The sequence below is a fragment of the Pteropus vampyrus genome, unplaced genomic scaffold, assembly GCF_000151845.1.
Source record: "Pteropus vampyrus isolate Shadow unplaced genomic scaffold, Pvam_2.0 Scaffold140, whole genome shotgun sequence".
Classification (NCBI taxonomy): domain Eukaryota; kingdom Metazoa; phylum Chordata; class Mammalia; order Chiroptera; family Pteropodidae; genus Pteropus; species Pteropus vampyrus.
Window position 1 is genome coordinate 1,052,605 of NW_011888921.1, and position 10,210 is coordinate 1,062,814.

The 10,210-nt window shown below is 41.0% G+C and overlaps 2 protein-coding genes across 8 annotated transcripts in view; one reads left to right on the forward strand and one right to left on the reverse strand.

Annotated features, from left to right (window-relative positions):
* PUS7L (pseudouridylate synthase 7 like) overlaps positions 1–5,576 on the reverse strand; it is a 31,194-nt gene extending 25,618 nt beyond the window's left edge. Inside the window, exon 1 of one of the 4 annotated variants that reach the window (XM_011368173.2) lies at positions 5,419–5,576. The gene's annotated coding sequence lies outside the window, so the exon portion shown is untranslated. Of the gene's footprint in view, positions 1–2,530; positions 2,695–5,413 lie in introns of those variants that run through there. The other 3 variants (XM_023535437.1, XM_011368172.2, XM_023535436.1) reach the window with 3 other exon arrangements.
* The window catches only part of IRAK4 (interleukin 1 receptor associated kinase 4), a 27,232-nt gene continuing 19,818 nt past the window's right edge, over positions 2,797–10,210 (forward strand). For 2 of the 4 annotated variants that reach the window (XM_011368168.2, XM_023535439.1), the window contains exon 1: positions 5,648–5,734. The gene's annotated coding sequence lies outside the window, so the exon portion shown is untranslated. Of the gene's footprint in view, positions 2,852–5,643; positions 5,735–9,293; positions 9,325–10,210 lie in introns of those variants that run through there. The other 2 variants (XM_011368171.2, XM_011368170.2) reach the window with 2 other exon arrangements.

Sequence of the window (10,210 nt, forward strand, 5' to 3'; positions counted from 1 at the left end):
GCAAGTGCTGCTGGCAGGTATTCCTGGGGCAAATGGGAAATGAGTTAACAGATCTTCTTGAAGCAGTAGATAAGAGAACAGTCCTCTAAGGAAGCCTTCACTCACTCTTCAGACAATCCATGGCTAACAGACCAGATGGAGCTACAGAAAAGAAAAAATGCCCTGGGCCCCATACTACTCAGTTTCTCGTGGTAGTCATACTCTCCAGGTAATTTATCATTATCTGGACCTTCATCCCATGTCTACGATGTATTCTACTAATCTGAACCCATTTAGCAAACCCTCCTTTTCCATTGTACTATGCCATGTAGAAATCACAGCAAATTCTCTACACCCTAATTTCCTAGGAAATTTGTAAGAATATATTTATTTTCCATCATTCCTTAATTTCCTACACAATCTCCTCAGTTTCTTGCCTTAATTGAAACCTGGCTATTTCCCCAGGTTGTTTCTTCTGTAGTCATCTCATGTAAAAGCTATTTTTTCCATTCATACCCACCTAACTTTGGACCTGGAAGTTGTAAATATTTTCTATGTTTGCCACTGATTCTTCCAAACCCTTTCTTCCTCCTCTACCTCCCCAAATCCCAGTTCTTTTGCAGTTCATGCCATCAGACTCTGCCATCTGCTCTCATCCTCTCTCTGGTCCCCAGATGACTTGATTCACTGATGACTTTAACACCTGGCTCACTGTCTTCTTAACCAGCAATACTTTCATGACCTCCATTTAACACTGCAGTGCCTCAGTTCCTCAATCTCGGCCTCAACCCACTTACATTTCATCTTGGTCATAGCCTTGACTTAAATTATCACCGAAAATTGCATCAACTTTAAGCGTCTGGCTCTCTGATTACTCCTGCTGTCTTTTCATCACTCCACTTTAGTACTTCCACTCCAGAAATTCTTATACATTATAAAGGCCTCTAATCTCTGCTTCTGCTACTAACCCACTACAGTCCATTCTCCACATAATGTCTAGAATGATGATTTAAAAGGTAAATTAAACCATATCACAACCTTGTTTAAAACCCTCAAATCACATTTATAATAAAAACTCAAATTACCCTGGCTTCCAAAGAGTTCTAAAATTCTGGACTTTGTCTATTCTCAGATTTTATTTTGTATCCTTTTCCCATTACCTACCATACACCAGCTACACTAGCCTTCTTCAGTTCCTTTGTGCTAATTGGTCTTGCTGATTAAATTGGTCCTTCTCAAATCACATCCTCAGAGAAGTTTTCCCTGACCAATAATCTAAAGGAACCAGCAAGTCACTCTCACAAAACCTTATTGATTTTTCTGCATTGTATTTCTACCTAATAACTTTCTTAATTAATTATTGTATATCTCCCTCAAACTGTTAGCTCCATAAAAAAACTTGTTTGCCTTATTCACTGATTAGCTCACATTTAAAACATTGTCAAGCTCTTAGTAGGCACATGATCAATACTGACTGTCGAATAAATGAAATCAGTAGAAAATAAGATCTGTAAGAGTTTACATCACTTTTGCCTGTGATAATTAGTAAAGGCATAATCAAGAAGTGGCCATCTAAGTCCTCAAAACTGTTCAAGCGACAGAAATGATATGAGGCATATCATAAGTAATATTAAAAGTATATATAGTGTGTTAGAGAAAACTTGAACAGCCCAGATGCAGAGCTGTAGGAGAAAATGTTTTCTAGTAGTCCTGGAAAATACAGCCAAATTAGTGCCTAACTGTGTAAGACACTGAATGCACTGTCACAGACTTAGAATCTATTGAGTGGCCAGTGGATGGCCACTGGAGGTGTCTGGGTCGGAAAATGACACAATCCAAAAAGATGTTTTAGTAAGATGACTGAAGGCTCCGAGCAAAATGAATCTGATGAATTACAGGAGGTGGAAAGCAATGTAATCAAGAGCACAGTTGTAGGATTAGCCTTGTAAAGAATATACTCTTTCCCCAGTAAGAGGAAGAAGATATGAAGACAGCCTAAGCTAGCTGAATAGGTAGAACAACTTGGGGAGAATGTAACGATGAGGGAATTACAACCAAGCATCTTAGTAAAAGAGTGGAACGCAGCTGGAAAAGAGCCAAGAGGCCCATGTGGAGTTAAGCATAAGCTGATTTGTTGCTGAGGGTAAGGGGTAGAGAGGGGGAAGGTAGTTTGACCAAAATTTGGAGAATTGCTCGTTGAGAACAGATACTAGGAAGATGTTAGGAATGGAGGAAGATAGCGTCTTTTCTCTCATGCTCTTGCTTCACTAATTGCCAAAGCTCCGCCGAACTCCTACTTCCTACTTCTGTCACCAATCTGCAGAACTAAAGTCTCCGGTGGCGTGGCCTTCTGGCGTGTCCAAGAGTACCCTCAGAAACCGCCAGCAGCTCCACTTGCTTATTCTCCCTCCCTCACGCCCGCCTGTCCCTGGGCGCGATACTAGCCCACATAGCCTTCCTCTTGGGGACAAAGGGCCAGAGTCCCAACGCTAAGCATATCATCGCCCCATACACAGGCCCCACATCACACAAGAAGCTCGACCCGGCGTATCTCACCTCCAGGTGAAGGCATTCCTCTGCACAACGTTGTGCGCAAGTCCGGAAGACTTAAAATATTTCGCCTCCGACAGAGGCTTATTTAAAGGGGCAGGTTCCCACTTAAAGAAGTGCCTTACGCGAGACTGGAATTTCCCGATTAGAAGAGCCGCCTGCAGAGGCAGCGAGGAACGGGGGGGCGGGGCCTGGGCGGGGCCTGGCATGATGGGCCCGTTCGGCCCCGCCCCTCCCTGGCCGTTCCTATTGCCCTGATTCCTCATCTGCTGAGACAGCCGGGCGGGGTCGCGTCGGCACCTAGCGCCCGGCGCTTGGGCAGGTAAGGGATTCCAACTGTGCGCGCCTCTTTCACGGCAGGTTGTCCGAAGTCCACAGCCCCCGCCTTTGTCCATCTGCCCCAAGGTTGTTGAGGAACCGTTTCGGAAGGAAATTCGCGCTTATCTTCAGAATGAGACAAGGACGAAATAGGTTGTATGGGCAGAGCTTGCCCCAGGATAAAGACTTGATTGAGTCCCAGGGGATCTAAAAGTTAGTCAACCTGAAGAGGAACTTGGGGCGTAGAGAGGCGACACCCAGCCATTCTGTGGCTCAGTCGGACCTCGCCATAAATTTCTCAACCCCCTGCGCTTAGTGCCGTCCGAGTGCCAGATTACAAAATGAAATCTCTTTTCCTGAGAACCAGGAAGTAAGGCCAGCACCCAGCAGAGAAGCTCGTCCTATGGAAAGCATTCTGAGCCCTTACAAGATTCTAGCTTTTTCTCTGGGTTCCAGGCTTCCAAGAAACTAGAAGTCCGAAAGGGGTTGTAAGGTTTAGATAAGTACATTATCAAATAGGGAAAGTGGACATGCTAACTCTGAAGCAAGAGAGAAAACAAAGAGATAAAAAGCAGGCACGGAGAAAGGGAGGAAGCATTTGAGCCATTTAGAATGGGTAGAACAGATAGCTCTGTTAGTGCCTCATAAATGCTTCTGACCAAGGAGCCCCAAGAGCAGAAAATATTAAAATCTGTCTTTTCCCTTTCTGGGGTAGTCCTTGAAGAGACCGTCAGAAAGTTCAGGTTTATTTTATTCTCCTGTTTGCATGCTAAACATTCGCTTGAGTTTGCTTTCTACCTGTCCAAGCTGAGCTCATGATCTTCCAGACCAAAATTGCTTCTTCCACAGTCTTCATCTCGGTCAAGAAACTTGTTTAGGCCACAAACCTTGGTGCGGTCTTCTCACCCTTCACAGCAGGACATAGGATTGTATTTGCTCTACTTCAGAAAATATTCAGCATCCTAGGACTTCACACCTTCTTTGCTACTACTGTAATCCACGATGCCAGTACCTCTAGAATGATGATTTAAAAGGTAAATTAAACCATATCACAACCTTGTTTAAAACCCTCAAATCACATTTATAATAAAAACTCAAATTACCCTGGCTTCCAAAGAGTTCTAAAATTCTGGACTTTGTCTATTCTCAGATTTTATTTTGTATCCTTTCCCCATTACCTACCATACACCAGCTACACTAGCCTTCTTCAGTTCCTTTGTGCTAATTGGTCTTGCTGATTAAATTGGTCCTTCTCAAATCACATCCTCAGAGAAGTTTTCCCTGACCAATAATCTAAAGGAACCAGCAAGTCACTCTCACAAAACCTTGATTTTTCTGCATTGTATTTCTACCTAATAACTTTCTTAATTAATTATTGTATATCTCCCTCAAACTGTTAGCTCCATAAAAAAACTTGTTTGCCTTATTCACTGATTAGCTCACATTTAAAACATTGTCAAGCTCTTAGTAGGCACATGATCAATACTGACTGTCGAATAAATGAAATCAGTAGAAAATAAGATCTGTAAGAGTTTACATCACTTTTGCCTGTGATAATTAGTAAAGGCATAATCAAGAAGTGGCCATCTAAGTCCTCAAAACTGTTCAAGCGACAGAAATGATATGAGGCATATCATAAGTAATATTAAAAGTATATATAGTGTGTTAGAGAAAACTTGAACAGCCCAGATGCAGAGCTGTAGGAGAAAATGTTTTCTAGTAGTCCTGGAAAATACAGCCAAATTAGTGCCTAACTGTGTAAGACACTGAATGCACTGTCACAGACTTAGAATCTATTGAGTGGCCAGTGGATGGCCACTGGAGGTGTCTGGGTCGGAAAATGACACAATCCAAAAAGATGTTTTAGTAAGATGACTGAAGGCTCCGAGCAAAATGAATCTGATGAATTACAGGAGGTGGAAAGCAATGTAATCAAGAGCACAGTTGTAGGATTAGCCTTGTAAAGAATATACTCTTTCCCCAGTAAGAGGAAGAAGATATGAAGACAGCCTAAGCTAGCTGAATAGGTAGAACAACTTGGGGAGAATGTAACGATGAGGGAATTACAACCAAGCATCTTAGTAAAAGAGTGGAACGCAGCTGGAAAAGAGCCAAGAGGCCCATGTGGAGTTAAGCATAAGCTGATTTGTTGCTGAGGGTAAGGGGTAGAGAGGGGGAAGGTAGTTTGACCAAAATTTGGAGAATTGCTCGTTGAGAACAGATACTAGGAAGATGTTAGGAATGGAGGAAGATAGCGTCTTTTCTCTCATGCTCTTGCTTCACTAATTGCCAAAGCTCCGCCGAACTCCTACTTCCTACTTCTGTCACCAATCTGCAGAACTAAAGTCTCCGGTGGCGTGGCCTTCTGGCGTGTCCAAGAGTACCCTCAGAAACCGCCAGCAGCTCCACTTGCTTATTCTCCCTCCCTCACGCCCGCCTGTCCCTGGGCGCGATACTAGCCCACATAGCCTTCCTCTTGGGGACAAAGGGCCAGAGTCCCAACGCTAAGCATATCATCGCCCCATACACAGGCCCCACATCACACAAGAAGCTCGACCCGGCGTATCTCACCTCCAGGTGAAGGCATTCCTCTGCACAACGTTGTGCGCAAGTCCGGAAGACTTAAAATATTTCGCCTCCGACAGAGGCTTATTTAAAGGGGCAGGTTCCCACTTAAAGAAGTGCCTTACGCGAGACTGGAATTTCCCGATTAGAAGAGCCGCCTGCAGAGGCAGCGAGGAACGGGGGGGCGGGGCCTGGGCGGGGCCTGGCATGATGGGCCCGTTCGGCCCCGCCCCTCCCTGGCCGTTCCTATTGCCCTGATTCCTCATCTGCTGAGACAGCCGGGCGGGGTCGCGTCGGCACCTAGCGCCCGGCGCTTGGGCAGGTAAGGGATTCCAACTGTGCGCGCCTCTTTCACGGCAGGTTGTCCGAAGTCCACAGCCCCCGCCTTTGTCCATCTGCCCCAAGGTTGTTGAGGAACCGTTTCGGAAGGAAATTCGCGCTTATCTTCAGAATGAGACAAGGACGAAATAGGTTGTATGGGCAGAGCTTGCCCCAGGATAAAGACTTGATTGAGTCCCAGGGGATCTAAAAGTTAGTCAACCTGAAGAGGAACTTGGGGCGTAGAGAGGCGACACCCAGCCATTCTGTGGCTCAGTCGGACCTCGCCATAAATTTCTCAACCCCCTGCGCTTAGTGCCGTCCGAGTGCCAGATTACAAAATGAAATCTCTTTTCCTGAGAACCAGGAAGTAAGGCCAGCACCCAGCAGAGAAGCTCGTCCTATGGAAAGCATTCTGAGCCCTTACAAGATTCTAGCTTTTTCTCTGGGTTCCAGGCTTCCAAGAAACTAGAAGTCCGAAAGGGGTTGTAAGGTTTAGATAAGTACATTATCAAATAGGGAAAGTGGACATGCTAACTCTGAAGCAAGAGAGAAAACAAAGAGATAAAAAGCAGGCACGGAGAAAGGGAGGAAGCATTTGAGCCATTTAGAATGGGTAGAACAGATAGCTCTGTTAGTGCCTCATAAATGCTTCTGACCAAGGAGCCCTAAGAGCAGAGAATATTAAAATCTGTCTTTTCCCTTTCTGGGGTAGTCCTTGAAGAGACCGTCAGAAAGTTCAGGTTTATTTTATTCTCCTGTTTGCATGCTAAACATTCGCTTGAGTTTGCTTTCTACCTGTCCAAGCTGAGCTCATGATCTTCCAGACCAAAATTGCTTCTTCCACAGTCTTCATCTCGGTCAAGAAACTTGTTTAGGCCACAAACCTTGGTGCGGTCTTCTCACCCTTCACAGAAGGACATAGGATTGTATTTGCTCTACTTCAGAAAATATTCAGCATCCTAGGACTTCACACCTTCTTTGCTACTACTGTAATCCACGATGCCAGTACCTCTCACCTGGATTATTGGTGTCCTCTACTAACTGGTCTCTTCCTGTTTCTCTGCCCTTACTCTAGTATCCTTTATTCTCAGCAGCAACCTTAATGTCTTAGAACATCTGTATAGAGCATGTCTCTCGTCTTCTCAAAATCTCCACTGCCTTCTCATCTCACTCAGAGGGTAAACAAAGTCAATATAAAAGCTATAAGGCCCCAGGAGACCTGGCCTTGTTACTTCTTTCATCTAATCTGCTACTTTCCTGCTCCTTTCTCTGCAGTCTCACTTTCTCCTTGCTTTTTCTCAATGGCCCACTTCAGACCCTTGGAATATTTTCGTACGGTATCCTAGTGCCTGTCTTTCTCATTGATTCAGACTTTTAATTAATCAAATGGCACCTTCTTATTGAGGCGTACTCTAACTATCCCACTTAAAATTAAAACCCCTTCTCTTTTTCTTCACTTAATTTGCTACCATCTAACATACCATTGAGTTTATCTGCTTATTGCATGTCTTCCTCTATTAGAATATGAGGGCCATGAGTTCAGTTAATTTTTTCTTATTTTCCTAATGCTTTGTCTCCAGGGACCTGGATCGATATCCAACACAAAATAGATACTCAGTAAATATTCGATGAATGAATAATATTTTAATTTTTTAAATATATCCAAAGTGTTTTAAACTACTTACCATTGAGTTAAATCATTGTTTGAGAATGATGTGTTATGTTTAATTTATGGCATACTACCATAAACCCCATTTTGAGAATGGCAGCCCTATATAATTTAATGGATCTGGAAGATATCACCAGCTTTGTTTCGTAACGATGATATTGAGTTGTCCAAAAATAAAGATTAATGGTTATCTGGTATATTTTGCTTAAGAAAGCATGGAGCAGAATAAGCATTTTAGGAAGATTATAAACATATTAAACATACTATGCTTGATAAAAATAAGGCTACCACCATCTGAAAAGCTTGGCTATATTTTCAGACATCTCATTTCTACTCTCTCAATAGCCCCTTACCACTATTCTGAAAATGGAGCTTAAATACAACTCTGCACATTTCTTTTTTATGTGATATAAGAATAACTTCTGCTATAAAATAATCATCACTACATTTTTTGATCACCTGTTTTTGATAGGATTAAGCACTTCACATTTGTTGATTTTAAATCTTATAGCAACTCTATTTTTCAGATTAAGAAACCAAGGTCCAGAGAAACTTAGTTACTGATCTCAGTCACAGTTGGTTTGTGGAAAAGCAATATTAAAATCCAGGCCCATGCAACCTCAAAGTCCAACGTCCCTTTATCCGTCTACACCCTATTCTTCTGATCAGAGTGGTAATGAAACACAGTCTTAAAACTTTATTAATGCATTTGACAAGAAATTTTTCAATCTTACTTTGGGCACAGTACTTTGAGAACATGCTTATGAGTAGGAAGGCATTGCGTTCCACAAGCTGACACTGATTTTAGTTTATTTCTCAATTTTCACCTTACCTTCTATTCTTGTCCGGATTGTCTTGTTTGAAAATGTGAATGGTTTTCTTTACCATGAAAATTAATGGTATGAGAAAATAGTTATGGAAATATTTATTTATTATTTGTAAGCAATATATCCTGTTCCACTTCTATTAATCTTAAGCACCCTAAAGTAAAATCTTGAACACTTTGAGAGAGATGATACTTTTAAAAACTTCCTACACAAATAATTTATTTCCATTATTGAAAATGCAGAAAAGCACATGAAAGAACCACCATAAAAATTACATCAAGAGATAACCACAGTTAAATTTTCGTGCATATTCTTACAAATATGTATTGGGGGTGATATATGAATGAATGTTTAAAGAAAAATTTTAAATTTTGAGTTGAGAACTTCCAAGCATATATGTGTGGAGGAGTTGTTAGAAAGCCTTCCTTTTTCTAATATTCCTGTTCCATCACCTCTGCTAGAAATCTGGGTGCAGGAAAGCTACCAAATTATCCTTAGTTTTAAGGTATACTTTTTGTTTTCAATTTTCTTTATTTTAGCTCTAGCTTTTGGATTACTAAGCAATTCTACCTTAACTACTACTTACATTGGAGAGAAATCTGAATAAATTTTTTAAAATAATGTGACTGGAATAACTGCAAAATCTGTAGACAGATACGATTTCTTAACTTAAAAAAAAAAATCAGTCTTTCTTTCATTTAACACAAATATTTTGAATGTCTGCTGAAGCTAAATTTGGTTGGGTCCCTAACTGTGAGAGCATACCATCTAGGAGAGAGGGCAGATACATAAACAATAAAATATGATAATTGTTATAATAGAAGAATGACCAGTGGAAATTTGAAGCAAAAGAGATGGCATTCAGGGAAAGTCAATAGTGCCTTTTGTGATGGGCTTCAAGGAACAGGAGGCATTTGCCAGTTGGCCCTCAAGATGCTTGAGCAATTTTTTACCTAGCCCTAGACGACCTTACCTCCTGCTTCATGGAGAAAATACATTGTCTGGGAATTCTTCCTCTCACTTAAAATATATCTATATCCAAACTTCTGCTTCCCTTTTTCTAGATTCAAAGGAAGAGGTTTCCTTCTATTCAAGGTGAGACTCTTCCCTTATACTCTATTCACTATATATATCCCTTTTGTATCTACAAGCAAGCTTAAGTCTTAAACCTTAAATCAACAGTTCAAGGTGTGTTTGGGGTCCTTGAGTCTCTTTCAGGAGGTTCATAAGGTCAAAATTACATATTGTAAAAGATTCATGCAAAATGCAATGGGTTTTAATTTGACAAAGTTTATTATATGGTTTCAGATTCCACACTGCAACACACTTTTTGAAAACTATCACTTATCAAGTTTTAGTATGGCATCAAAGAAAAATATCTACTAGTTTGTGAAAAGATGACTAAAATACTCCTTTTTTTCCCAATTATATGTCTGTGTGAAGCTGGAATTTCTTCATATACATCTACCAAAACAATATATTGCAGCAGATTGAATGTAGAAGCAGATATGAGAATCCAGCTGTCCTCTATTAAGTTAAACATTAAAGAGATTTGTAAAACTGTAAAACGGCGTCACTCTTCTATTTTGTAAGGGGAAATATTTTTATTTTTTATTAAAATGTGTAAACATGTACATTTTTTTATTTTTATTTATTATTTTTAAATTTCTCAGTGTCAGTTTCTAATATTGTAAATACTGGTGGTTATAACCAACATAAAAAAAAAATATCTTGGTGTCACAATAATTTGTAAGGGTGTAAAGAGTACTGAAACCAAGTGACCAGGTTTGATAACTGGTGTCCTCTCTCTCTTTCTCTCTCTCTCTCTCTCTCTCTCTCTCTCTCTCTCCCTCTCTCTCTCTCTCTCTCTTTCTCTTTCCCTCTTTCTTCCACCTCCCTCTCTCTTCCTAAGCTTATTCCCTTCATAGATAGATTTCTTGGAAAATGCTGAGAGTGAGGGACATAGAGATCAAATAAAACC